General features: G+C 62.5%; 21 non-coding genes and 1 pseudogene across 21 annotated transcripts; all 22 read right to left on the bottom strand.

The window, feature by feature from the left end:
• Positions 1 to 226: 226 nt before the first annotated feature.
• On the bottom strand, positions 227 to 390 carry LOC141246009 (U1 spliceosomal RNA). The gene has a single exon (XR_012309647.1). It is a non-coding gene; the product is annotated as a U1 spliceosomal RNA (small nuclear RNA).
• Positions 391 to 1,305: 915 nt separating this feature from the next.
• Positions 1,306 to 1,469, bottom strand: LOC141246008 (U1 spliceosomal RNA). Its single transcript, XR_012309646.1, has one exon. It is a non-coding gene; the product is annotated as a U1 spliceosomal RNA (small nuclear RNA).
• A 915-nt stretch (positions 1,470 to 2,384) lies between these two features.
• LOC141246007 (U1 spliceosomal RNA) lies at positions 2,385 to 2,548 on the bottom strand. The gene has a single exon (XR_012309645.1). It is a non-coding gene; the product is annotated as a U1 spliceosomal RNA (small nuclear RNA).
• A 915-nt stretch (positions 2,549 to 3,463) lies between these two features.
• LOC141246006 (U1 spliceosomal RNA) lies at positions 3,464 to 3,627 on the bottom strand. The gene has a single exon (XR_012309644.1). It is a non-coding gene; the product is annotated as a U1 spliceosomal RNA (small nuclear RNA).
• A 915-nt stretch (positions 3,628 to 4,542) lies between these two features.
• LOC141246004 (U1 spliceosomal RNA) lies at positions 4,543 to 4,706 on the bottom strand. The gene has a single exon (XR_012309642.1). It is a non-coding gene; the product is annotated as a U1 spliceosomal RNA (small nuclear RNA).
• Positions 4,707 to 5,621: 915 nt separating this feature from the next.
• LOC141246003 (U1 spliceosomal RNA) lies at positions 5,622 to 5,785 on the bottom strand. Its single transcript, XR_012309641.1, has one exon. It is a non-coding gene; the product is annotated as a U1 spliceosomal RNA (small nuclear RNA).
• Positions 5,786 to 6,700: 915 nt separating this feature from the next.
• LOC141245994 (U1 spliceosomal RNA) lies at positions 6,701 to 6,864 on the bottom strand. Its single transcript, XR_012309634.1, has one exon. It is a non-coding gene; the product is annotated as a U1 spliceosomal RNA (small nuclear RNA).
• A 915-nt stretch (positions 6,865 to 7,779) lies between these two features.
• LOC141245983 (U1 spliceosomal RNA) lies at positions 7,780 to 7,943 on the bottom strand. The gene has a single exon (XR_012309623.1). It is a non-coding gene; the product is annotated as a U1 spliceosomal RNA (small nuclear RNA).
• A 915-nt stretch (positions 7,944 to 8,858) lies between these two features.
• On the bottom strand, positions 8,859 to 9,022 carry LOC141245972 (U1 spliceosomal RNA). Its single transcript, XR_012309612.1, has one exon. It is a non-coding gene; the product is annotated as a U1 spliceosomal RNA (small nuclear RNA).
• A 915-nt stretch (positions 9,023 to 9,937) lies between these two features.
• On the bottom strand, positions 9,938 to 10,101 carry LOC141245960 (U1 spliceosomal RNA). The gene has a single exon (XR_012309601.1). It is a non-coding gene; the product is annotated as a U1 spliceosomal RNA (small nuclear RNA).
• Positions 10,102 to 11,016: 915 nt separating this feature from the next.
• On the bottom strand, positions 11,017 to 11,180 carry LOC141245948 (U1 spliceosomal RNA). The gene has a single exon (XR_012309590.1). It is a non-coding gene; the product is annotated as a U1 spliceosomal RNA (small nuclear RNA).
• Positions 11,181 to 12,095: 915 nt separating this feature from the next.
• Positions 12,096 to 12,259, bottom strand: LOC141245937 (U1 spliceosomal RNA). The gene has a single exon (XR_012309579.1). It is a non-coding gene; the product is annotated as a U1 spliceosomal RNA (small nuclear RNA).
• Positions 12,260 to 13,174: 915 nt separating this feature from the next.
• On the bottom strand, positions 13,175 to 13,338 carry LOC141246005 (U1 spliceosomal RNA). The gene has a single exon (XR_012309643.1). It is a non-coding gene; the product is annotated as a U1 spliceosomal RNA (small nuclear RNA).
• A 915-nt stretch (positions 13,339 to 14,253) lies between these two features.
• Positions 14,254 to 14,418, bottom strand: LOC141245907 (U1 spliceosomal RNA). Its single transcript, XR_012309551.1, has one exon. It is a non-coding gene; the product is annotated as a U1 spliceosomal RNA (small nuclear RNA).
• Positions 14,419 to 15,332: 914 nt separating this feature from the next.
• On the bottom strand, positions 15,333 to 15,495 carry LOC141245997 (U1 spliceosomal RNA). The gene has a single exon (XR_012309637.1). It is a non-coding gene; the product is annotated as a U1 spliceosomal RNA (small nuclear RNA).
• Positions 15,496 to 16,411: 916 nt separating this feature from the next.
• On the bottom strand, positions 16,412 to 16,575 carry LOC141245925 (U1 spliceosomal RNA). The gene has a single exon (XR_012309568.1). It is a non-coding gene; the product is annotated as a U1 spliceosomal RNA (small nuclear RNA).
• Positions 16,576 to 17,491: 916 nt separating this feature from the next.
• Positions 17,492 to 17,655, bottom strand: LOC141245913 (U1 spliceosomal RNA). Its single transcript, XR_012309557.1, has one exon. It is a non-coding gene; the product is annotated as a U1 spliceosomal RNA (small nuclear RNA).
• A 915-nt stretch (positions 17,656 to 18,570) lies between these two features.
• On the bottom strand, positions 18,571 to 18,734 carry LOC141246040 (U1 spliceosomal RNA). Its single transcript, XR_012309676.1, has one exon. It is a non-coding gene; the product is annotated as a U1 spliceosomal RNA (small nuclear RNA).
• A 915-nt stretch (positions 18,735 to 19,649) lies between these two features.
• Positions 19,650 to 19,813, bottom strand: LOC141246028 (U1 spliceosomal RNA). Its single transcript, XR_012309665.1, has one exon. It is a non-coding gene; the product is annotated as a U1 spliceosomal RNA (small nuclear RNA).
• A 915-nt stretch (positions 19,814 to 20,728) lies between these two features.
• Positions 20,729 to 20,892, bottom strand: LOC141245996 (U1 spliceosomal RNA). Its single transcript, XR_012309636.1, has one exon. It is a non-coding gene; the product is annotated as a U1 spliceosomal RNA (small nuclear RNA).
• A 915-nt stretch (positions 20,893 to 21,807) lies between these two features.
• On the bottom strand, positions 21,808 to 21,971 carry LOC141246017 (U1 spliceosomal RNA). Its single transcript, XR_012309654.1, has one exon. It is a non-coding gene; the product is annotated as a U1 spliceosomal RNA (small nuclear RNA).
• Positions 21,972 to 22,886: 915 nt separating this feature from the next.
• On the bottom strand, positions 22,887 to 23,023 carry LOC141246001 (U1 spliceosomal RNA; annotated as a pseudogene; the record flags this gene model as incomplete).

Below are 23,023 nucleotides of genomic sequence, written 5' to 3'. Positions count from 1 at the left end.
AGATCAATCCCCAGCAGCAGGCAGGGGGCGCCAAGTCCAACAAACAAAGCACAAAGCAAAGGCAAAAGGCCCCAAGCCAACAAAGAAGCAAGCAACTCGTCCCTTCTTAGCCAGGGCAGGGAGAAGGTGGCGGCGTAGGCCCACAAGGGGGAGCCAAAGGCCACGTCCACCTCTCCGAGCTTCTCATCATTCCCAAAGCACTGTTCTGTCATTGACTGGAGGAAATCAGGGGAAAGCGCGAACGCAGTCCCCCACTACCACAAATTATGCAGTCGAGTTTCCCGCATTTGGGGAAATCGCAGGGGTCAGCACACCCGGAGTGCAATGGATGAGCCTCACCCTGGGAGAACCACCTTAGTGATCATGGTATCTCCCCTGCCAGGTAAGTATGAGTTGGAGCCCGCCGGGCCGACGAGCGCCCCTCTGGCGCAGCCCCCCAGCATCGCGGAGTCTCGTGCACCAAAAGTAAGGGGTGGTGTGGCCCGGCGGCGCCTGCACGGACGCTCCCCGAGTGGGTGACGCCGGGCGCTCAAGGCGCAGCTGACGCCCCGTCCGTCCCCCAGAGGGCAGGCCGAGCTCAAGCGGAAAACCGTCCAAGATGCACAGCAGCAGCAGCCTGATCATTTGCATATAGGGGCGGCTGCTCCCAAGCACTACGTCGCTGCGGCCGGGAACAGGCAGGCAGCTAGAGCTCTGCAGCTGCCACCCTCTGCTGGCACCCTGTCGTGACTCACTCAGCTGCGGCCAGGAGGACGCACGGTGGAGGAGGCTCAAGGGCAGGCCCAGCAGCTGCTTCGGGTCGACCGACCGAACGGCAGACAGCTGTGCACCGGCGGGCCACTCACAACTCCAGCTCCGGCCGCGAGATGGGGACGCTGCAAGTGGCCACCCTTGAGCGTGCCTGCGCAGGAGGAGGCTTTCGGCCGCTCGCGCTCTCCCTGGAACACGGCGTTGCCTCGTGTGCTCCAAAGCATGCCTTTGGTTCGCTGCAAATCCAGCATGTTGGGGCGCTAGTCCCGACACCTGCAGAAGAGCAGAGGGAGCCATGTCGTCACCAAGTGAATGAGATGCAAACGAGCAGATCAATCCCCAGCAGCAGGCAGGGGGCGCCAAGTCCAACAAACAAAGCACAAAGCAAAGGCAAAAGGCCCCAAGCCAACAAAGAAGCAAGCAACTCGTCCCTTCTTAGCCAGGGCAGGGAGAAGGTGGCGGCGTAGGCCCACAAGGGGGAGCCAAAGGCCACGTCCACCTCTCCGAGCTTCTCATCATTCCCAAAGCACTGTTCTGTCATTGACTGGAGGAAATCAGGGGAAAGCGCGAACGCAGTCCCCCACTACCACAAATTATGCAGTCGAGTTTCCCGCATTTGGGGAAATCGCAGGGGTCAGCACACCCGGAGTGCAATGGATGAGCCTCACCCTGGGAGAACCACCTTAGTGATCATGGTATCTCCCCTGCCAGGTAAGTATGAGTTGGAGCCCGCCGGGCCGACGAGCGCCCCTCTGGCGCAGCCCCCCAGCATCGCGGAGTCTCGTGCACCAAAAGTAAGGGGTGGTGTGGCCCGGCGGCGCCTGCACGGACGCTCCCCGAGTGGGTGACGCCGGGCGCTCAAGGCGCAGCTGACGCCCCGTCCGTCCCCCAGAGGGCAGGCCGAGCTCAAGCGGAAAACCGTCCAAGATGCACAGCAGCAGCAGCCTGATCATTTGCATATAGGGGCGGCTGCTCCCAAGCACTACGTCGCTGCGGCCGGGAACAGGCAGGCAGCTAGAGCTCTGCAGCTGCCACCCTCTGCTGGCACCCTGTCGTGACTCACTCAGCTGCGGCCAGGAGGACGCACGGTGGAGGAGGCTCAAGGGCAGGCCCAGCAGCTGCTTCGGGTCGACCGACCGAACGGCAGACAGCTGTGCACCGGCGGGCCACTCACAACTCCAGCTCCGGCCGCGAGATGGGGACGCTGCAAGTGGCCACCCTTGAGCGTGCCTGCGCAGGAGGAGGCTTTCGGCCGCTCGCGCTCTCCCTGGAACACGGCGTTGCCTCGTGTGCTCCAAAGCATGCCTTTGGTTCGCTGCAAATCCAGCATGTTGGGGCGCTAGTCCCGACACCTGCAGAAGAGCAGAGGGAGCCATGTCGTCACCAAGTGAATGAGATGCAAACGAGCAGATCAATCCCCAGCAGCAGGCAGGGGGCGCCAAGTCCAACAAACAAAGCACAAAGCAAAGGCAAAAGGCCCCAAGCCAACAAAGAAGCAAGCAACTCGTCCCTTCTTAGCCAGGGCAGGGAGAAGGTGGCGGCGTAGGCCCACAAGGGGGAGCCAAAGGCCACGTCCACCTCTCCGAGCTTCTCATCATTCCCAAAGCACTGTTCTGTCATTGACTGGAGGAAATCAGGGGAAAGCGCGAACGCAGTCCCCCACTACCACAAATTATGCAGTCGAGTTTCCCGCATTTGGGGAAATCGCAGGGGTCAGCACACCCGGAGTGCAATGGATGAGCCTCACCCTGGGAGAACCACCTTAGTGATCATGGTATCTCCCCTGCCAGGTAAGTATGAGTTGGAGCCCGCCGGGCCGACGAGCGCCCCTCTGGCGCAGCCCCCCAGCATCGCGGAGTCTCGTGCACCAAAAGTAAGGGGTGGTGTGGCCCGGCGGCGCCTGCACGGACGCTCCCCGAGTGGGTGACGCCGGGCGCTCAAGGCGCAGCTGACGCCCCGTCCGTCCCCCAGAGGGCAGGCCGAGCTCAAGCGGAAAACCGTCCAAGATGCACAGCAGCAGCAGCCTGATCATTTGCATATAGGGGCGGCTGCTCCCAAGCACTACGTCGCTGCGGCCGGGAACAGGCAGGCAGCTAGAGCTCTGCAGCTGCCACCCTCTGCTGGCACCCTGTCGTGACTCACTCAGCTGCGGCCAGGAGGACGCACGGTGGAGGAGGCTCAAGGGCAGGCCCAGCAGCTGCTTCGGGTCGACCGACCGAACGGCAGACAGCTGTGCACCGGCGGGCCACTCACAACTCCAGCTCCGGCCGCGAGATGGGGACGCTGCAAGTGGCCACCCTTGAGCGTGCCTGCGCAGGAGGAGGCTTTCGGCCGCTCGCGCTCTCCCTGGAACACGGCGTTGCCTCGTGTGCTCCAAAGCATGCCTTTGGTTCGCTGCAAATCCAGCATGTTGGGGCGCTAGTCCCGACACCTGCAGAAGAGCAGAGGGAGCCATGTCGTCACCAAGTGAATGAGATGCAAACGAGCAGATCAATCCCCAGCAGCAGGCAGGGGGCGCCAAGTCCAACAAACAAAGCACAAAGCAAAGGCAAAAGGCCCCAAGCCAACAAAGAAGCAAGCAACTCGTCCCTTCTTAGCCAGGGCAGGGAGAAGGTGGCGGCGTAGGCCCACAAGGGGGAGCCAAAGGCCACGTCCACCTCTCCGAGCTTCTCATCATTCCCAAAGCACTGTTCTGTCATTGACTGGAGGAAATCAGGGGAAAGCGCGAACGCAGTCCCCCACTACCACAAATTATGCAGTCGAGTTTCCCGCATTTGGGGAAATCGCAGGGGTCAGCACACCCGGAGTGCAATGGATGAGCCTCACCCTGGGAGAACCACCTTAGTGATCATGGTATCTCCCCTGCCAGGTAAGTATGAGTTGGAGCCCGCCGGGCCGACGAGCGCCCCTCTGGCGCAGCCCCCCAGCATCGCGGAGTCTCGTGCACCAAAAGTAAGGGGTGGTGTGGCCCGGCGGCGCCTGCACGGACGCTCCCCGAGTGGGTGACGCCGGGCGCTCAAGGCGCAGCTGACGCCCCGTCCGTCCCCCAGAGGGCAGGCCGAGCTCAAGCGGAAAACCGTCCAAGATGCACAGCAGCAGCAGCCTGATCATTTGCATATAGGGGCGGCTGCTCCCAAGCACTACGTCGCTGCGGCCGGGAACAGGCAGGCAGCTAGAGCTCTGCAGCTGCCACCCTCTGCTGGCACCCTGTCGTGACTCACTCAGCTGCGGCCAGGAGGACGCACGGTGGAGGAGGCTCAAGGGCAGGCCCAGCAGCTGCTTCGGGTCGACCGACCGAACGGCAGACAGCTGTGCACCGGCGGGCCACTCACAACTCCAGCTCCGGCCGCGAGATGGGGACGCTGCAAGTGGCCACCCTTGAGCGTGCCTGCGCAGGAGGAGGCTTTCGGCCGCTCGCGCTCTCCCTGGAACACGGCGTTGCCTCGTGTGCTCCAAAGCATGCCTTTGGTTCGCTGCAAATCCAGCATGTTGGGGCGCTAGTCCCGACACCTGCAGAAGAGCAGAGGGAGCCATGTCGTCACCAAGTGAATGAGATGCAAACGAGCAGATCAATCCCCAGCAGCAGGCAGGGGGCGCCAAGTCCAACAAACAAAGCACAAAGCAAAGGCAAAAGGCCCCAAGCCAACAAAGAAGCAAGCAACTCGTCCCTTCTTAGCCAGGGCAGGGAGAAGGTGGCGGCGTAGGCCCACAAGGGGGAGCCAAAGGCCACGTCCACCTCTCCGAGCTTCTCATCATTCCCAAAGCACTGTTCTGTCATTGACTGGAGGAAATCAGGGGAAAGCGCGAACGCAGTCCCCCACTACCACAAATTATGCAGTCGAGTTTCCCGCATTTGGGGAAATCGCAGGGGTCAGCACACCCGGAGTGCAATGGATGAGCCTCACCCTGGGAGAACCACCTTAGTGATCATGGTATCTCCCCTGCCAGGTAAGTATGAGTTGGAGCCCGCCGGGCCGACGAGCGCCCCTCTGGCGCAGCCCCCCAGCATCGCGGAGTCTCGTGCACCAAAAGTAAGGGGTGGTGTGGCCCGGCGGCGCCTGCACGGACGCTCCCCGAGTGGGTGACGCCGGGCGCTCAAGGCGCAGCTGACGCCCCGTCCGTCCCCCAGAGGGCAGGCCGAGCTCAAGCGGAAAACCGTCCAAGATGCACAGCAGCAGCAGCCTGATCATTTGCATATAGGGGCGGCTGCTCCCAAGCACTACGTCGCTGCGGCCGGGAACAGGCAGGCAGCTAGAGCTCTGCAGCTGCCACCCTCTGCTGGCACCCTGTCGTGACTCACTCAGCTGCGGCCAGGAGGACGCACGGTGGAGGAGGCTCAAGGGCAGGCCCAGCAGCTGCTTCGGGTCGACCGACCGAACGGCAGACAGCTGTGCACCGGCGGGCCACTCACAACTCCAGCTCCGGCCGCGAGATGGGGACGCTGCAAGTGGCCACCCTTGAGCGTGCCTGCGCAGGAGGAGGCTTTCGGCCGCTCGCGCTCTCCCTGGAACACGGCGTTGCCTCGTGTGCTCCAAAGCATGCCTTTGGTTCGCTGCAAATCCAGCATGTTGGGGCGCTAGTCCCGACACCTGCAGAAGAGCAGAGGGAGCCATGTCGTCACCAAGTGAATGAGATGCAAACGAGCAGATCAATCCCCAGCAGCAGGCAGGGGGCGCCAAGTCCAACAAACAAAGCACAAAGCAAAGGCAAAAGGCCCCAAGCCAACAAAGAAGCAAGCAACTCGTCCCTTCTTAGCCAGGGCAGGGAGAAGGTGGCGGCGTAGGCCCACAAGGGGGAGCCAAAGGCCACGTCCACCTCTCCGAGCTTCTCATCATTCCCAAAGCACTGTTCTGTCATTGACTGGAGGAAATCAGGGGAAAGCGCGAACGCAGTCCCCCACTACCACAAATTATGCAGTCGAGTTTCCCGCATTTGGGGAAATCGCAGGGGTCAGCACACCCGGAGTGCAATGGATGAGCCTCACCCTGGGAGAACCACCTTAGTGATCATGGTATCTCCCCTGCCAGGTAAGTATGAGTTGGAGCCCGCCGGGCCGACGAGCGCCCCTCTGGCGCAGCCCCCCAGCATCGCGGAGTCTCGTGCACCAAAAGTAAGGGGTGGTGTGGCCCGGCGGCGCCTGCACGGACGCTCCCCGAGTGGGTGACGCCGGGCGCTCAAGGCGCAGCTGACGCCCCGTCCGTCCCCCAGAGGGCAGGCCGAGCTCAAGCGGAAAACCGTCCAAGATGCACAGCAGCAGCAGCCTGATCATTTGCATATAGGGGCGGCTGCTCCCAAGCACTACGTCGCTGCGGCCGGGAACAGGCAGGCAGCTAGAGCTCTGCAGCTGCCACCCTCTGCTGGCACCCTGTCGTGACTCACTCAGCTGCGGCCAGGAGGACGCACGGTGGAGGAGGCTCAAGGGCAGGCCCAGCAGCTGCTTCGGGTCGACCGACCGAACGGCAGACAGCTGTGCACCGGCGGGCCACTCACAACTCCAGCTCCGGCCGCGAGATGGGGACGCTGCAAGTGGCCACCCTTGAGCGTGCCTGCGCAGGAGGAGGCTTTCGGCCGCTCGCGCTCTCCCTGGAACACGGCGTTGCCTCGTGTGCTCCAAAGCATGCCTTTGGTTCGCTGCAAATCCAGCATGTTGGGGCGCTAGTCCCGACACCTGCAGAAGAGCAGAGGGAGCCATGTCGTCACCAAGTGAATGAGATGCAAACGAGCAGATCAATCCCCAGCAGCAGGCAGGGGGCGCCAAGTCCAACAAACAAAGCACAAAGCAAAGGCAAAAGGCCCCAAGCCAACAAAGAAGCAAGCAACTCGTCCCTTCTTAGCCAGGGCAGGGAGAAGGTGGCGGCGTAGGCCCACAAGGGGGAGCCAAAGGCCACGTCCACCTCTCCGAGCTTCTCATCATTCCCAAAGCACTGTTCTGTCATTGACTGGAGGAAATCAGGGGAAAGCGCGAACGCAGTCCCCCACTACCACAAATTATGCAGTCGAGTTTCCCGCATTTGGGGAAATCGCAGGGGTCAGCACACCCGGAGTGCAATGGATGAGCCTCACCCTGGGAGAACCACCTTAGTGATCATGGTATCTCCCCTGCCAGGTAAGTATGAGTTGGAGCCCGCCGGGCCGACGAGCGCCCCTCTGGCGCAGCCCCCCAGCATCGCGGAGTCTCGTGCACCAAAAGTAAGGGGTGGTGTGGCCCGGCGGCGCCTGCACGGACGCTCCCCGAGTGGGTGACGCCGGGCGCTCAAGGCGCAGCTGACGCCCCGTCCGTCCCCCAGAGGGCAGGCCGAGCTCAAGCGGAAAACCGTCCAAGATGCACAGCAGCAGCAGCCTGATCATTTGCATATAGGGGCGGCTGCTCCCAAGCACTACGTCGCTGCGGCCGGGAACAGGCAGGCAGCTAGAGCTCTGCAGCTGCCACCCTCTGCTGGCACCCTGTCGTGACTCACTCAGCTGCGGCCAGGAGGACGCACGGTGGAGGAGGCTCAAGGGCAGGCCCAGCAGCTGCTTCGGGTCGACCGACCGAACGGCAGACAGCTGTGCACCGGCGGGCCACTCACAACTCCAGCTCCGGCCGCGAGATGGGGACGCTGCAAGTGGCCACCCTTGAGCGTGCCTGCGCAGGAGGAGGCTTTCGGCCGCTCGCGCTCTCCCTGGAACACGGCGTTGCCTCGTGTGCTCCAAAGCATGCCTTTGGTTCGCTGCAAATCCAGCATGTTGGGGCGCTAGTCCCGACACCTGCAGAAGAGCAGAGGGAGCCATGTCGTCACCAAGTGAATGAGATGCAAACGAGCAGATCAATCCCCAGCAGCAGGCAGGGGGCGCCAAGTCCAACAAACAAAGCACAAAGCAAAGGCAAAAGGCCCCAAGCCAACAAAGAAGCAAGCAACTCGTCCCTTCTTAGCCAGGGCAGGGAGAAGGTGGCGGCGTAGGCCCACAAGGGGGAGCCAAAGGCCACGTCCACCTCTCCGAGCTTCTCATCATTCCCAAAGCACTGTTCTGTCATTGACTGGAGGAAATCAGGGGAAAGCGCGAACGCAGTCCCCCACTACCACAAATTATGCAGTCGAGTTTCCCGCATTTGGGGAAATCGCAGGGGTCAGCACACCCGGAGTGCAATGGATGAGCCTCACCCTGGGAGAACCACCTTAGTGATCATGGTATCTCCCCTGCCAGGTAAGTATGAGTTGGAGCCCGCCGGGCCGACGAGCGCCCCTCTGGCGCAGCCCCCCAGCATCGCGGAGTCTCGTGCACCAAAAGTAAGGGGTGGTGTGGCCCGGCGGCGCCTGCACGGACGCTCCCCGAGTGGGTGACGCCGGGCGCTCAAGGCGCAGCTGACGCCCCGTCCGTCCCCCAGAGGGCAGGCCGAGCTCAAGCGGAAAACCGTCCAAGATGCACAGCAGCAGCAGCCTGATCATTTGCATATAGGGGCGGCTGCTCCCAAGCACTACGTCGCTGCGGCCGGGAACAGGCAGGCAGCTAGAGCTCTGCAGCTGCCACCCTCTGCTGGCACCCTGTCGTGACTCACTCAGCTGCGGCCAGGAGGACGCACGGTGGAGGAGGCTCAAGGGCAGGCCCAGCAGCTGCTTCGGGTCGACCGACCGAACGGCAGACAGCTGTGCACCGGCGGGCCACTCACAACTCCAGCTCCGGCCGCGAGATGGGGACGCTGCAAGTGGCCACCCTTGAGCGTGCCTGCGCAGGAGGAGGCTTTCGGCCGCTCGCGCTCTCCCTGGAACACGGCGTTGCCTCGTGTGCTCCAAAGCATGCCTTTGGTTCGCTGCAAATCCAGCATGTTGGGGCGCTAGTCCCGACACCTGCAGAAGAGCAGAGGGAGCCATGTCGTCACCAAGTGAATGAGATGCAAACGAGCAGATCAATCCCCAGCAGCAGGCAGGGGGCGCCAAGTCCAACAAACAAAGCACAAAGCAAAGGCAAAAGGCCCCAAGCCAACAAAGAAGCAAGCAACTCGTCCCTTCTTAGCCAGGGCAGGGAGAAGGTGGCGGCGTAGGCCCACAAGGGGGAGCCAAAGGCCACGTCCACCTCTCCGAGCTTCTCATCATTCCCAAAGCACTGTTCTGTCATTGACTGGAGGAAATCAGGGGAAAGCGCGAACGCAGTCCCCCACTACCACAAATTATGCAGTCGAGTTTCCCGCATTTGGGGAAATCGCAGGGGTCAGCACACCCGGAGTGCAATGGATGAGCCTCACCCTGGGAGAACCACCTTAGTGATCATGGTATCTCCCCTGCCAGGTAAGTATGAGTTGGAGCCCGCCGGGCCGACGAGCGCCCCTCTGGCGCAGCCCCCCAGCATCGCGGAGTCTCGTGCACCAAAAGTAAGGGGTGGTGTGGCCCGGCGGCGCCTGCACGGACGCTCCCCGAGTGGGTGACGCCGGGCGCTCAAGGCGCAGCTGACGCCCCGTCCGTCCCCCAGAGGGCAGGCCGAGCTCAAGCGGAAAACCGTCCAAGATGCACAGCAGCAGCAGCCTGATCATTTGCATATAGGGGCGGCTGCTCCCAAGCACTACGTCGCTGCGGCCGGGAACAGGCAGGCAGCTAGAGCTCTGCAGCTGCCACCCTCTGCTGGCACCCTGTCGTGACTCACTCAGCTGCGGCCAGGAGGACGCACGGTGGAGGAGGCTCAAGGGCAGGCCCAGCAGCTGCTTCGGGTCGACCGACCGAACGGCAGACAGCTGTGCACCGGCGGGCCACTCACAACTCCAGCTCCGGCCGCGAGATGGGGACGCTGCAAGTGGCCACCCTTGAGCGTGCCTGCGCAGGAGGAGGCTTTCGGCCGCTCGCGCTCTCCCTGGAACACGGCGTTGCCTCGTGTGCTCCAAAGCATGCCTTTGGTTCGCTGCAAATCCAGCATGTTGGGGCGCTAGTCCCGACACCTGCAGAAGAGCAGAGGGAGCCATGTCGTCACCAAGTGAATGAGATGCAAACGAGCAGATCAATCCCCAGCAGCAGGCAGGGGGCGCCAAGTCCAACAAACAAAGCACAAAGCAAAGGCAAAAGGCCCCAAGCCAACAAAGAAGCAAGCAACTCGTCCCTTCTTAGCCAGGGCAGGGAGAAGGTGGCGGCGTAGGCCCACAAGGGGGAGCCAAAGGCCACGTCCACCTCTCCGAGCTTCTCATCATTCCCAAAGCACTGTTCTGTCATTGACTGGAGGAAATCAGGGGAAAGCGCGAACGCAGTCCCCCACTACCACAAATTATGCAGTCGAGTTTCCCGCATTTGGGGAAATCGCAGGGGTCAGCACACCCGGAGTGCAATGGATGAGCCTCACCCTGGGAGAACCACCTTAGTGATCATGGTATCTCCCCTGCCAGGTAAGTATGAGTTGGAGCCCGCCGGGCCGACGAGCGCCCCTCTGGCGCAGCCCCCCAGCATCGCGGAGTCTCGTGCACCAAAAGTAAGGGGTGGTGTGGCCCGGCGGCGCCTGCACGGACGCTCCCCGAGTGGGTGACGCCGGGCGCTCAAGGCGCAGCTGACGCCCCGTCCGTCCCCCAGAGGGCAGGCCGAGCTCAAGCGGAAAACCGTCCAAGATGCACAGCAGCAGCAGCCTGATCATTTGCATATAGGGGCGGCTGCTCCCAAGCACTACGTCGCTGCGGCCGGGAACAGGCAGGCAGCTAGAGCTCTGCAGCTGCCACCCTCTGCTGGCACCCTGTCGTGACTCACTCAGCTGCGGCCAGGAGGACGCACGGTGGAGGAGGCTCAAGGGCAGGCCCAGCAGCTGCTTCGGGTCGACCGACCGAACGGCAGACAGCTGTGCACCGGCGGGCCACTCACAACTCCAGCTCCGGCCGCGAGATGGGGACGCTGCAAGTGGCCACCCTTGAGCGTGCCTGCGCAGGAGGAGGCTTTCGGCCGCTCGCGCTCTCCCTGGAACACGGCGTTGCCTCGTGTGCTCCAAAGCATGCCTTTGGTTCGCTGCAAATCCAGCATGTTGGGGCGCTAGTCCCGACACCTGCAGAAGAGCAGAGGGAGCCATGTCGTCACCAAGTGAATGAGATGCAAACGAGCAGATCAATCCCCAGCAGCAGGCAGGGGGCGCCAAGTCCAACAAACAAAGCACAAAGCAAAGGCAAAAGGCCCCAAGCCAACAAAGAAGCAAGCAACTCGTCCCTTCTTAGCCAGGGCAGGGAGAAGGTGGCGGCGTAGGCCCACAAGGGGGAGCCAAAGGCCACGTCCACCTCTCCGAGCTTCTCATCATTCCCAAAGCACTGTTCTGTCATTGACTGGAGGAAATCAGGGGAAAGCGCGAACGCAGTCCCCCACTACCACAAATTATGCAGTCGAGTTTCCCGCATTTGGGGAAATCGCAGGGGTCAGCACACCCGGAGTGCAATGGATGAGCCTCACCCTGGGAGAACCACCTTAGTGATCATGGTATCTCCCCTGCCAGGTAAGTATGAGTTGGAGCCCGCCGGGCCGACGAGCGCCCCTCTGGCGCAGCCCCCCAGCATCGCGGAGTCTCGTGCACCAAAAGTAAGGGGTGGTGTGGCCCGGCGGCGCCTGCACGGACGCTCCCCGAGTGGGTGACGCCGGGCGCTCAAGGCGCAGCTGACGCCCCGTCCGTCCCCCAGAGGGCAGGCCGAGCTCAAGCGGAAAACCGTCCAAGATGCACAGCAGCAGCAGCCTGATCATTTGCATATAGGGGCGGCTGCTCCCAAGCACTACGTCGCTGCGGCCGGGAACAGGCAGGCAGCTAGAGCTCTGCAGCTGCCACCCTCTGCTGGCACCCTGTCGTGACTCACTCAGCTGCGGCCAGGAGGACGCACGGTGGAGGAGGCTCAAGGGCAGGCCCAGCAGCTGCTTCGGGTCGACCGACCGAACGGCAGACAGCTGTGCACCGGCGGGCCACTCACAACTCCAGCTCCGGCCGCGAGATGGGGACGCTGCAAGTGGCCACCCTTGAGCGTGCCTGCGCAGGAGGAGGCTTTCGGCCGCTCGCGCTCTCCCTGGAACACGGCGTTGCCTCGTGTGCTCCAAAGCATGCCTTTGGTTCGCTGCAAATCCAGCATGTTGGGGCGCTAGTCCCGACACCTGCAGAAGAGCAGAGGGAGCCATGTCGTCACCAAGTGAATGAGATGCAAACGAGCAGATCAATCCCCAGCAGCAGGCAGGGGGCGCCAAGTCCAACAAACAAAGCACAAAGCAAAGGCAAAAGGCCCCAAGCCAACAAAGAAGCAAGCAACTCGTCCCTTCTTAGCCAGGGCAGGGAGAAGGTGGCGGCGTAGGCCCACAAGGGGGAGCCAAAGGCCACGTCCACCTCTCCGAGCTTCTCATCATTCCCAAAGCACTGTTCTGTCATTGACTGGAGGAAATCAGGGGAAAGCGCGAACGCAGTCCCCCACTACCACAAATTATGCAGTCGAGTTTCCCGCATTTGGGGAAATCGCAGGGGTCAGCACACCCGGAGTGCAATGGATGAGCCTCACCCTGGGAGAACCACCTTAGTGATCATGGTATCTCCCCTGCCAGGTAAGTATGAGTTGGAGCCCGCCGGGCCGACGAGCGCCCCTCTGGCGCAGCCCCCCAGCATCGCGGAGTCTCGTGCACCAAAAGTAAGGGGTGGTGTGGCCCGGCGGCGCCTGCACGGACGCTCCCCGAGTGGGTGACGCCGGGCGCTCAAGGCGCAGCTGACGCCCCGTCCGTCCCCCAGAGGGCAGGCCGAGCTCAAGCGGAAAACCGTCCAAGATGCACAGCAGCAGCAGCCTGATCATTTGCATATAGGGGCGGCTGCTCCCAAGCACTACGTCGCTGCGGCCGGGAACAGGCAGGCAGCTAGAGCTCTGCAGCTGCCACCCTCTGCTGGCACCCTGTCGTGACTCACTCAGCTGCGGCCAGGAGGACGCACGGTGGAGGAGGCTCAAGGGCAGGCCCAGCAGCTGCTTCGGGTCGACCGACCGAACGGCAGACAGCTGTGCACCGGCGGGCCACTCACAACTCCAGCTCCGGCCGCGAGATGGGGACGCTGCAAGTGGCCACCCTTGAGCGTGCCTGCGCAGGAGGAGGCTTTCGGCCGCTCGCGCTCTCCCTGGAACACGGCGTTGCCTCGTGTGCTCCAAAGCATGCCTTTGGTTCGCTGCAAATCCAGCATGTTGGGGCGCTAGTCCCGACACCTGCAGAAGAGCAGAGGGAGCCATGTCGTCACCAAGTGAATGAGATGCAAACGAGCAGATCAATCCCCAGCAGCAGGCAGGGGGCGCCAAGTCCAACAAACAAAGCACAAAGCAAAGGCAAAAGGCCCCAAGCCAACAAAGAAGCAAGCAACTCGTCCCTTCTTAGCCAGGGCAGGGAGAAGGTGGCGGCGTAGGCCCACAAGGGGGAGCCAAAGGCCACGTCCACCTCTCCGAGCTTCTCATCATTCCCAAAGCACTGTTCTGTCATTGACTGGAGGAAATCAGGGGAAAGCGCGAACGCAGTCCCCCACTACCACAAATTATGCAGTCGAGTTTCCCGCATTTGGGGAAATCGCAGGGGTCAGCACACCCGAAGTGCAATGGATGAGCCTCACCCTGGGAGAACCACCTTAGTGATCATGGTATCTCCCCTGCCAGGTAAGTATGAGTTGGAGCCCGCCGGGCCGACGAGCGCCCCTCTGGCGCAGCCCCCCAGCATCGCGGAGTCTCGTGCACCAAAAGTAAGGGGTGGTGTGGCCCGGCGGCGCCTGCACGGACGCTCCCCGAGTGGGTGACGCCGGGCGCTCAAGGCGCAGCTGACGCCCCGTCCGTCCCCCAGAGGGCAGGCCGAGCTCAAGCGGAAAACCGTCCAAGATGCACAGCAGCAGCAGCCTGATCATTTGCATATAGGGGCGGCTGCTCCCAAGCACTACGTCGCTGCGGCCGGGAACAGGCAGGCAGCTAGAGCTCTGCAGCTGCCACCCTCTGCTGGCACCCTGTCGTGACTCACTCAGCTGCGGCCAGGAGGACGCACGGTGGAGGAGGCTCAAGGGCAGGCCCAGCAGCTGCTTCGGGTCGACCGACCGAACGGCAGACAGCTGTGCACCGGCGGGCCACTCACAACTCCAGCTCCGGCCGCGAGATGGGGACGCTGCAAGTGGCCACCCTTGAGCGTGCCTGCGCAGGAGGAGGCTTTCGGCCGCTCGCGCTCTCCCTGGAACACGGCGTTGCCTCGTGTGCTCCAAAGCATGCCTTTGGTTCGCTGCAAATCCAGCATGTTGGGGCGCTAGTCCCGACACCTGCAGAAGAGCAGAGGGAGCCATGTCGTCACCAAGTGAATGAGATGCAAACGAGCAGATCAATCCCCAGCAGCAGGCAGGGGGCGCCAAGTCCAACAAACAAAGCACAAAGCAAAGGCAAAAGGCCCCAAGCCAACAAAGAAGCAAGCAACTCGTCCCTTCTTAGCCAGGGCAGGGAGAAGGTGGCGGCGTAGGCCCACAAGGGGGAGCCAAAGGCCACGTCCACCTCTCCGAGCTTCTCATCATTCCCAAAGCACTGTTCTGTCATTGACTGGAGGAAATCAGGGGAAAGCGCGAACGCAGTCCCCCCACTACCACAAATTATGCAGTCGAGTTTCCCGCATTTGGGGAAATCGCAGGGGTCAGCACACCCGGAGTGCAATGGATGAGCCTCACCCTGGGAGAACCACCTTAGTGATCATGGTATCTCCCCTGCCAGGTAAGTATGAGTTGGAGCCCGCCGGGCCGACGAGCGCCCTCTGGCGCAGCCCCCCAGCATCGCGGAGTCTCGTGCACCAAAAGTAAGGGGTGGTGTGGCCCGGCGGCGCCTGCACGGACGCTCCCCGAGTGGGTGACGCCGGGCGCTCAAGGCGCAGCTGACGCCCCGTCCGTCCCCCAGAGGGCAGGCCGAGCTCAAGCGGAAAACCGTCCAAGATGCACAGCAGCAGCAGCCTGATCATTTGCATATAGGGGCGGCTGCTCCCAAGCACTACGTCGCTGCGGCCGGGAACAGGCAGGCAGCTAGAGCTCTGCAGCTGCCACCCTCTGCTGGCACCCTGTCGTGACTCACTCAGCTGCGGCCAGGAGGACGCACGGTGGAGGAGGCTCAAGGGCAGGCCCAGCAGCTGCTTCGGGTCGACCGACCGAACGGCAGACAGCTGTGCACCGGCGGGCCACTCACAACTCCAGCTCCGGCCGCGAGATGGGGACGCTGCAAGTGGCCACCCTTGAGCGTGCCTGCGCAGGAGGAGGCTTTCGGCCGCTCGCGCTCTCCCTGGAACACGGCGTTGCCTCGTGTGCTCCAAAGCATGCCTTTGGTTCGCTGCAAATCCAGCATGTTGGGGCGCTAGTCCCGACACCTGCAGAAGAGCAGAGGGAGCCATGTCGTCACCAAGTGAATGAGATGCAAACGAGCAGATCAATCCCCAGCAGCAGGCAGGGGGCGCCAAGTCCAACAAACAAAGCACAAAGCAAAGGCAAAAGGCCCCAAGCCAACAAAGAAGCAAGCAACTCGTCCCTTCTTAGCCAGGGCAGGGAGAAGGTGGCGGCGTAGGCCCACAAGGGGGAGCCAAAGGCCACGTCCACCTCTCCGAGCTTCTCATCATTCCCAAAGCACTGTTCTGTCATTGACTGGAGGAAATCAGGGGAAAGCGCGAACGCAGTCCCCACTACCACAAATTATGCAGTCGAGTTTCCCGCATTTGGGGAAATCGCAGGGGTCAGCACACCCGGAGTGCAATGGATGAGCCTCACCCTGGGAGAACCACCTTAGTGATCATGGTATCTCCCCTGCCAGGTAAGTATGAGTTGGAGCCCGCCGGGCCGACGAGCGCCCCTCTGGCGCAGCCCCCCAGCATCGCGGAGTCTCGTGCACCAAAAGTAAGGGGTGGTGTGGCCCGGCGGCGCCTGCACGGACGCTCCCCGAGTGGGTGACGCCGGGCGCTCAAGGCGCAGCTGACGCCCCGTCCGTCCCCCAGAGGGCAGGCCGAGCTCAAGCGGAAAACCGTCCAAGATGCACAGCAGCAGCAGCCTGATCATTTGCATATAGGGGCGGCTGCTCCCAAGCACTACGTCGCTGCGGCCGGGAACAGGCAGGCAGCTAGAGCTCTGCAGCTGCCACCCTCTGCTGGCACCCTGTCGTGACTCACTCAGCTGCGGCCAGGAGGACGCACGGTGGAGGAGGCTCAAGGGCAGGCCCAGCAGCTGCTTCGGGTCGACCGACCGAACGGCAGACAGCTGTGCACCGGCGGGCCACTCACAACTCCAGCTCCGGCCGCGAGATGGGGACGCTGCAAGTGGCCACCCTTGAGCGTGCCTGCGCAGGAGGAGGCTTTCGGCCGCTCGCGCTCTCCCTGGAACACGGCGTTGCCTCGTGTGCTCCAAAGCATGCCTTTGGTTCGCTGCAAATCCAGCATGTTGGGGCGCTAGTCCCGACACCTGCAGAAGAGCAGAGGGAGCCATGTCGTCACCAAGTGAATGAGATGCAAACGAGGCAGATCAATCCCCAGCAGCAGGCAGGGGGCGCCAAGTCCAACAAACAAAGCACAAAGCAAAGGCAAAAGGCCCCAAGCCAACAAAGAAGCAAGCAACTCGTCCCTTCTTAGCCAGGGCAGGGAGAAGGTGGCGGCGTAGGCCCACAAGGGGGAGCCAAAGGCCACGTCCACCTCTCCGAGCTTCTCATCATTCCCAAAGCACTGTTCTGTCATTGACTGGAGGAAATCAGGGGAAAGCGCGAACGCAGTCCCCCACTACCACAAATTATGCAGTCGAGTTTCCCGCATTTGGGGAAATCGCAGGGGTCAGCACACCCGGAGTGCAATGGATGAGCCTCACCCTGGGAGAACCACCTTAGTGATCATGGTATCTCCCCTGCCAGGTAAGTATGAGTTGGAGCCCGCCGGGCCGACGAGCGCCCCTCTGGCGCAGCCCCCCAGCATCGCGGAGTCTCGTGCACCAAAAGTAAGGGGTGGTGTGGCCCGGCGGCGCCTGCACGGACGCTCCCCGAGTGGGTGACGCCGGGCGCTCAAGGCGCAGCTGACGCCCCGTCCGTCCCCCAGAGGGCAGGCCGAGCTCAAGCGGAAAACCGTCCAAGATGCACAGCAGCAGCAGCCTGATCATTTTGCATATAGGGGCGGCTGCTCCCAAGCACTACGTCGCTGCGGCCGGGAACAGGCAGGCAGCTAGAGCTCTGCAGCTGCCACCCTCTGCTGGCACCCTGTCGTGACTCACTCAGCTGCGGCCAGGAGGACGCACGGTGGAGGAGGCTCAAGGGCAGGCCCAGCAGCTGCTTCGGGTCGACCGACCGAACGGCAGACAGCTGTGCACCGGCGGGCCACTCACAACTCCAGCTCCGGCCGCGAGATGGGGACGCTGCAAGTGGCCACCCTTGAGCGTGCCTGCGCAGGAGGAGGCTTTCGGCCGCTCGCGCTCTCCCTGGAACACGGCGTTGCCTCGTGTGCTCCAAAGCATGCCTTTGGTTCGCTGCAAATCCAGCATGTTGGGGCGCTAGTCCCGACACCTGCAGAAGAGCAGAGGGAGCCATGTCGTCACCAAGTGAATGAGATGCAAACGAGCAGATCAATCCCCAGCAGCAGGCAGGGGGCGCCAAGTCCAACAAACAAAGCACAAAGCAAAGGCAAAAGGCCCCAAGCCAACAAAGAAGCAAGCAACTCGTCCCTTCTTAGCCAGGGCAGGGAGAAGGTGGCGGCGTAGGCCCACAAGGGGGAGCCAAAGGCCACGTCCACCTCTCCGAGCTTCTCATCATTCCCAAAGCACTGTTCTGTCATTGACTGGAGGAAATCAGGGGAAAGCGCGAACGCAGTCCCCCACTACCACAAATTATGCAGTCGAGTTTCCCGCATTTGGGGAAATCGCAGGGGTCAGCACACCCGGAGTGCAATGGATGAGCCTCACCCTGGGAGAACCACCTTAGTGATCATGGTATCTCCCCTGCCAGGTAAGTATGAGTTGGAGCCCGCCGGGCCGACGAGCGCCCCTCTGGCGCAGCCCCCCAGCATCGCGGAGTCTCGTGCACCAAAAGTAAGGGGTGGTGTGGCCCGGCGGCGCCTGCACGGACGCTCCCCGAGTGGGTGACGCCGGGCGCTCAAGGCGCAGCTGACGCCCCGTCCGTCCCCCAGAGGGCAGGCCGAGCTCAAGCGGAAAACCGTCCAAGATGCACAGCAGCAGCAGCCTGATCATTTGCATATAGGGGCGGCTGCTCCCAAGCACTACGTCGCTGCGGCCGGGAACAGGCAGGCAGCTAGAGCTCTGCAGCTGCCACCCTCTGCTGGCACCCTGTCGTGACTCACTCAGCTGCGGCCAGGAGGACGCACGGTGGAGGAGGCTCAAGGGCAGGCCCAGCAGCTGCTTCGGGTCGACCGACCGAACGGCAGACAGCTGTGCACCGGCGGGCCACTCACAACTCCAGCTCCGGCCGCGAGATGGGGACGCTGCAAGTGGCCACCCTTGAGCGTGCCTGCGCAGGAGGAGGCTTTCGGCCGCTCGCGCTCTCCCTGGAACACGGCGTTGCCTCGTGTGCTCCAAAGCATGCCTTTGGTTCGCTGCAAATCCAGCATGTTGGGGCGCTAGTCCCGACACCTGCAGAAGAGCAGAGGGAGCCATGTCGTCACCAAGTGAATGAGATGCAAACGAGCAGATCAATCCCCAGCAGCAGGCAGGGGGCGCCAAGTCCAACAAACAAAGCACAAAGCAAAGGCAAAAGGCCCCAAGCCAACAAAGAAGCAAGCAACTCGTCCCTTCTTAGCCAGGGCAGGGAGAAGGTGGCGGCGTAGGCCCACAAGGGGGAGCCAAAGGCCACGTCCACCTCTCCGAGCTTCTCATCATTCCCAAAGCACTGTTCTGTCATTGACTGGAGGAAATCAGGGGAAAGCGCGAACGCAGTCCCCCACTACCACAAATTATGCAGTCGAGTTTCCCGCATTTGGGGAAATCGCAGGGGTCAGCACACCCGGAGTGCAATGGATGAGCCTCACCCTGGGAGAACCACCTTAGTGATCATGGTATCTCCCCTGCCAGGTAAGTATGAGTTGGAGCCCGCCGGGCCGACGAGCGCCCCTCTGGCGCAGCCCCCCAGCATCGCGGAGTCTCGTGCACCAAAAGTAAGGGGTGGTGTGGCCCGGCGGCGCCTGCACGGACGCTCCCCGAGTGGGTGACGCCGGGCGCTCAAGGCGCAGCTGACGCCCCGTCCGTCCCCCAGAGGGCAGGCCGAGCTCAAGCGGAAAACCGTCCAAGATGCACAGCAGCAGCAGCCTGATCATTTGCATATAGGGGCGGCTGCTCCCAAGCACTACGTCGCTGCGGCCGGGAACAGGCAGGCAGCTAGAGCTCTGCAGCTGCCACCCTCTGCTGGCACCCTGTCGTGACTCACTCAGCTGCGGCCAGGAGGACGCACGGTGGAGGAGGCTCAAGGGCAGGCCCAGCAGCTGCTTCGGGTCGACCGACCGAACGGCAGACAGCTGTGCACCGGCGGGCCACTCACAACTCCAGCTCCGGCCGCGAGATGGGGACGCTGCAAGTGGCCACCCTTGAGCGTGCCTGCGCAGGAGGAGGCTTTCGGCCGCTCGCGCTCTCCCTGGAACACGGCGTTGCCTCGTGTGCTCCAAAGCATGCCTTTGGTTCGCTGCAAATCCAGCATGTTGGGGCGCTAGTCCCGACACCTGCAGAAGAGCAGAGGGAGCCATGTCGTCACCAAGTGAATGAGATGCAAACGAGCAGATCAATCCCCAGCAGCAGGCAGGGGGCGCCAAGTCCAACAAACAAAGCACAAAGCAAAGGCAAAAGGCCCCAAGCCAACAAAGAAGCAAGCAACTCGTCCCTTCTTAGCCAGGGCAGGGAGAAGGTGGCGGCGTAGGCCCACAAGGGGGAGCCAAAGGCCACGTCCACCTCTCCGAGCTTCTCATCATTCCCAAAGCACTGTTCTGTCATTGACTGGAGGAAATCAGGGGAAAGCGCGAACGCAGTCCCCCACTACCACAAATTATGCAGTCGAGTTTCCCGCATTTGGGGAAATCGCAGGGGTCAGCACACCCGGAGTGCAATGGATGAGCCTCACCCTGGGAGAACCACCTTAGTGATCATGGTATCTCCCCTGCCAGGTAAGTATGAGTTGGAGCCCGCCGGGCCGACGAGCGCCCCTCTGGCGCAGCCCCCCAGCATCGCGGAGTCTCGTGCACCAAAAGTAAGGGGTGGTGTGGCCCGGCGGCGCCTGCACGGACGCTCCCCGAGTGGGTGACGCCGGGCGCTCAAGGCGCAGCTGACGCCCCGTCCGTCCCCCAGAGGGCAGGCCGAGCTCAAGCGGAAAACCGTCCAAGATGCACAGCAGCAGCAGCCTGATCATTTGCATATAGGGGCGGCTGCTCCCAAGCACTACGTCGCTGCGGCCGGGAACAGGCAGGCAGCTAGAGCTCTGCAGCTGCCACCCTCTGCTGGCACCCTGTCGTGACTCACTCAGCTGCGGCCAGGAGGACGCACGGTGGAGGAGGCTCAAGGGCAGGCCCAGCAGCTGCTTCGGGTCGACCGACCGAACGGCAGACAGCTGTGCACCGGCGGGCCACTCACAACTCCAGCTCCGGCCGCGAGATGGGGACGCTGCAAGTGGCCACCCTTGAGCGTGCCTGCGCAGGAGGAGGCTTTCGGCCGCTCGCGCTCTCCCTGGAACACGGCGTTGCCTCGTGTGCTCCAAAGCATGCCTTTGGTTCGCTGCAAATCCAGCATGTTGGGGCGCTAGTCCCGACACCTGCAGAAGAGCAGAGGGAGCCATGTCGTCACCAAGTGAATGAGATGCAAACGAGCAGATCAATCCCCAGCAGCAGGCAGGGGGCGCCAAGTCCAACAAACAAAGCACAAAGCAAAGGCAAAAGGCCCCAAGCCAACAAAGAAGCAAGCAACTCGTCCCTTCTTAGCCAGGGCAGGGAGAAGGTGGCGGCGTAGGCCCACAAGGGGGAGCCAAAGGCCACGTCCACCTCTCCGAGCTTCTCATCATTCCCAAAGCACTGTTCTGTCATTGACTGGAGGAAATCAGGGGAAAGCGCGAACGCAGTCCCCCACTACCACAAATTATGCAGTCAAGTTTCCCGCATTTGGGGAAATCGCAGGGGTCAGCACACCCGGAGTGCAATGGATGAGCCTCACCCTGGGAGAACCACCTTAGTGATCATGGTATCTCCCCTGCCAGGTAAGTATGAGTTGGAGCCCGCCGGGCCGACGAGCGCCCCCCTGGCGCAGCCCCCCAGCATCGCGGAGTCTCGTGCACCAAAAGTAAGGGGTGGTGTGGCCCGGCGGCGCCTGCACGGACGCTCCCCGAGTGGGTGACGCCGGGCGCTCAAGGCGCAGCTGACGCCCCGTCCGTCCCCCAGAGGGCAGGCCGAGCTCAAGCGGAAAACCGTCCAAGATGCACAGCAGCAGCAGCCTGATCATTTGCATATAGGGGCGGCTGCTCCCAAGCACTACGTCGCTGCGGCCGGGAACAGGCAGGCAGCTAGAGCTCTGCAGCTGCCACCCTCTGCTGGCACCCTGTCGTGACTCACTCAGCTGCGGCCAGGAGGACGCACGGTGGAGGAGGCTCAAGGGCAGGCCCAGCAGCTGCTTCGGGTCGACCGACCGAACGGCAGACAGCTGTGCACCGGCGGGCCACTCACAACTCCAGCTCCGGCCGCGAGATGGGGACGCTGCAAGTGGCCACCCTTGAGCGTGCCTGCGCAGGAGGAGGCTTTCGGCCGCTCGCGCTCTCCCTGGAACACGGCGTTGCCTCGTGTGCTCCAAAGCATGCCTTTGGTTCGCTGCAAATCCAGCATGTTGGGGCGCTAGTCCCGACACCTGCAGAAGAGCAGAGGGAGCCATGTCGTCACCAAGTGAATGAGATGCAAACGAGCAGATCAATCCCCAGCAGCAGGCAGGGGGCGCCAAGTCCAACAAACAAAGCACAAAGCAAAGGCAAAAGGCCCCAAGCCAACAAAGAAGCAAGCAACTCGTCCCTTCTTAGCCAGGGCAGGGAGAAGGTGGCGGCGTAGGCCCACAAGGGGGAGCCAAAGGCCACGTCCACCTCTCCGAGCTTCTCATCATTCCCAAAGCACTGTTCTGTCATTGACTGGAGGAAATCAGGGGAAAGCGCGAACGCAGTCCCCCACTACCACAAATTATGCAGTCGAGTTTCCCGCATTTGGGGAAATCGCAGGGGTCAGCACACCCGGAGTGCAATGGATGAGCCTCACCCTGGGAGAACCACCTTAGTGATCATGGTATCTCCCCTGCCAGGTAAGTATGAGTTGGAGCCCGCCGGGCCGACGAGCGCCCCTCTGGCGCAGCCCCCCAGCATCGCGGAGTCTCGTGCACCAAAAGTAAGGGGTGGTGTGGCCCGGCGGCGCCTGCACGGACGCTCCCCGAGTGGGTGACGCCGGGCGCTCAAGGCGCAGCTGACGCCCCGTCCGTCCCCCAGAGGGCAGGCCGAGCTCAAGCGGAAAACCGTCCAAGATGCACAGCAGCAGCAGCCTGATCATTTGCATATAGGGGCGGCTGCTCCCAAGCACTACGTCGCTGCGGCCGGGAACAGGCAGGCAGCTAGAGCTCTGCAGCTGCCACCCTCTGCTGGCACCCTGTCGTGACTCACTCAGCTGCGGCCAGGAGGACGCACGGTGGAGGAGGCTCAAGGGCAGGCCCAGCAGCTGCTTCGGGTCGACCGACCGAACGGCAGACAGCTGTGCACCGGCGGGCCACTCACAACTCCAGCTCCGGCCGCGAGATGGGGACGCTGCAAGTGGCCACCCTTGAGCGTGCCTGCGCAGGAGGAGGCTTTCGGCCGCTCGCGCTCTCCCTGGAACACGGCGTTGCCTCGTGTGCCCCAAAGCATGCCTTTGGTTCGCTGCAAATCCAGCATGTTGGGGCGCTAGTCCCGACACCTGCAGAAGAGCAGAGGGAGCCATGTCGTCACCAAGTGAATGAGATGCAAACGAGCAGATCAATCCCCAGCAGCAGGCAGGGGGCGCCAAGTCCAACAAACAAAGCACAAAGCAAAGGCAAAAGGCCCCAAGCCAACAAAGAAGCAAGCAACTCGTCCCTTCTTAGCCAGGGCAGGGAGAAGGTGGCGGCGTAGGCCCACAAGGGGGAGCCAAAGGCCACGTCCACCTCTCCGAGCTTCTCATCATTCCCAAAGCACTGTTCTGTCATTGACTGGAGGAAATCAGGGGAAAGCGCGAACGCAGTCCCCCACTACCACAAATTATGCAGTCGAGTTTCCCGCATTTGGGGAAATCGCAGGGGTCAGCACACCCGGAGTGCAATGGATGAGCCTCACCCTGGGAGAACCACCTTAGTGATC

The sequence above is a fragment of the Phyllobates terribilis genome, unplaced genomic scaffold (genome assembly GCF_046119375.1).
Source record: "Phyllobates terribilis strain yellow unplaced genomic scaffold, ASM4611937v1 Scaffold_2316__1_contigs__length_142825, whole genome shotgun sequence".
In the NCBI taxonomy this organism is placed as follows: Eukaryota; Metazoa; Chordata; class Amphibia; order Anura; family Dendrobatidae; genus Phyllobates; species Phyllobates terribilis.
This window is presented reverse-complemented; position numbering and strand designations above follow the sequence as displayed.